The sequence below is a fragment of the Palaemon carinicauda genome, chromosome 34, assembly GCF_036898095.1.
Source record: "Palaemon carinicauda isolate YSFRI2023 chromosome 34, ASM3689809v2, whole genome shotgun sequence".
Taxonomy (NCBI): domain Eukaryota; kingdom Metazoa; phylum Arthropoda; class Malacostraca; order Decapoda; family Palaemonidae; genus Palaemon; species Palaemon carinicauda.
In genome coordinates, this window is record NC_090758.1 from 7865726 (window position 1) to 7868798 (window position 3073).

The window sequence follows — 3073 nt, forward strand, 5'->3', positions numbered from 1 at the left end:
TTATTATAAGCTAAATAAATTGAATCGTCTACGAAGATTCAAAAATTGTAAATTTAGAGAGAGAGAGAGAGAGAGAGAGAGGAGAGAGAGAGAGAGAGAGAGAGAAAAAATCTGTATATCTGTCTGTAGTTTTAATTATTACAGGCTAAATAAATCATGTCATTTACGAAGAATCAAAAACATTTCATTGGGCTCCACAAGGCACTAGAAGAGTTGGAAGACCCAGGCCTACATGGCTGAGGACTGTGAAGCGTGAAGTGGGAGGTGATGATTGGAGAAGTATTGATTTAAAAGCTCAAGATAGAGACGACTGGGGAAATCTAACCGAGGCCCTTTGCATCAATAGGCAGAGGAGGAGATAATAATGATGATGATGATGATGATGATGGTGAAGAATAAAAGATTGTAAATTTAGAGAGAGAGAGAGAGAGAGAGAGAGAGAGAGAGAGAGAGAGAGAGAGAGAGAGAGAGAGAGAGAGAGAGAGAGAGAGAGAGAGAAGGGACTCTGAATATATCAAAGGATGATATCCTCTGTATCTCTGTCAGACAATTCAAAAACTTCTTGGAAACAACTTTATGTCAGAGGCAGCTTTTCCACAAATTACTTTTCCCAAAGGGAAATCTATTTTTTGTTTCTTCTTCTTTTCATTTATAAATTGTTTATGTCAAGAAACAGGATTTTTGCGTGTGGAGAGGATTTTGTTTACCGGGGGAGTTCATTTGGTTAAAATCTCACTAACACAGAAGAAAGAAAATGTTTGTTTACATGGGTGCGTTCATTTGGTCAAAATCTCTCTTAAAACCAAAGGAAGAAAATGTTTGTTTACATAGGTGCGTTCATTTGGTAAGGTTAGAAGAGACTCTTTAGCTATGGTAAGCAGCTTTTCTAGGAGAAGGACAATCCAAAATCAAACTATTGTTCTCTAGTCTTGGCTGGTACCATAGCCTCTGTACCATGGCCTTCCAGTCTTGGGGTAGAATTCTCTTGCTTAAGGGTACACCCAGGCACACTATTCCGTTACCTTATTTCCTTTTCTTTTGGGGCTCTTTTGCCTGTGGGAGCCCTTGGGCTTATAGCATCCTGCTTTTCCAATGATAATAATAATAATAATAATAATAATAATAATAACAATAATAATAATAATAATAATAATAAATGGTATTAATGATAACAACAATAATAATAATAATAATAATAATAATAATAATAATAATAATAATAATAATAATAATAATAAAGAGGTTAAAATAGTATTCAGCAAAGGAATTGGATTTGGACTAATGCCTAAAAAATGGGGGTAACTGCCCCCCCCCCCTCCTCTAACCATCTACTTATCTTCCGAATCACTGGACCAAGATGAGATAGATTTGGATTCAATCCCAGCTCATAACTTATACCTTTGAGCATCTCATGAACGACTAGATCAAATTGAAGCAAATTTAGCAACGCCATATTTTTTCTTAATGAACATAAAGATTGGATAAATGTTCTCTTAATGAATAACAGTTCTCTTTGGCTTATTCTTAACCCCAGATGAAGTGTGTGTCAGATTTGATATGCAATGGAGAACTTAATATTGTAAAGTGGTCATAAGGGTGGAATTCAGAAAAAGATTTATAATGGATTTTTAACTAATTTATGACTAACTGATAATAGTTTTTTTCTCTCATTCATAGTTACAAGATATAATTTAATGCTGATATTATTATTATTATTATTGTATTATTATTATTATTATGATTATCATTATCATTATCATTATCTCGTATTGTTTGTGTTGTTAATGTTTATCATTATCCTCTCGCTCTCTCTCTCTCTCTCTCTCTCTCTCTCTCTCTCTCTCTCTCTCTCTCTCTCTCTCTCTCTCTCTCACAATCATCATTACCATCACTATTTTCATTTCAATGCTAATTTTTTCCATCCCATATCTTTATTCATATTTTCTTTTTAATATTTAAGCAAACAAACTGTGTTTATTTATCATCAATAGTCTCCCCAAAACAAATAAACAACTGAAAATAAACACAAATACACACAATTCCTCAAAGTCTGACAAATTCAGAATTATTTACCCATTCCCCAACGTCACTTTCTTGCAAACATCAACAACTGACTTGAAATAGTTGCTAAACCACGACTCGGTTGGGAGTCTTCCTCATACTGGTATGTGGCTTCGACCATCGAGACTAACTTTGTTATCAGGTGTTTACGCTCTCGTACACGAGCTCAAAAAATTCTCGCTTATTATGTTGGGTTATCTAACGCCGTTTGGTTAATGTTGTTTACTTCGAGATGAAGCCGTTGAAGGAATGTTATCGTGCAATTCACTCGAGAATCCTCGTACATTGCTGATTGTCTATTAGAGGTTAAGGGTAAATTTATATTTTTTAATAATTTTATATCTTCATGAATGTTAATTGATATATTATTTCTATTTATTATTAAATAGTTCAGTTATATTTTTCGTTGCTATTGCAGTTTTGTCTAAAATTAATTTAGCCTTCATTAATCTACGTTGCGGTTCTCTGCAATGGAAAACATGGCAACTATACCACATCTGGGTTGCCAGAATCTTCCATATAGAAGAATAGTATTTTTAATGGCTAATTGATCTAAATAACTCTCAAGTAATAACTTACTGACGATAAATTCTGAATTTATGATACAACAACAATAATAACAACAACAAATGCAGCTGTATTTAGCCTACTGCAGGACAAAGGCCTCGGATATGTCCTTATTTATGTCTGGGGTTTGGCATTATTATCAACACGCTGACCAATGCGGATTGGTGATGGTGGGAGATTTTCGTCTGATCACTCACAGCAAACAACCAAGTATGGGTGGCTCTAAATAGTACAGTTTAGCTGATCATGGCGATATGCAAACCCTTTTACCACGTTAAGGGATATATATATATATATATATATATATATATATATATATATATTATATATATATATATATATAGATAGATAGATAGATAGATATAATATATATATATATATATATATATATATATATATATATATAATTATATATATATATATTTATATTTTTAAGATATATATA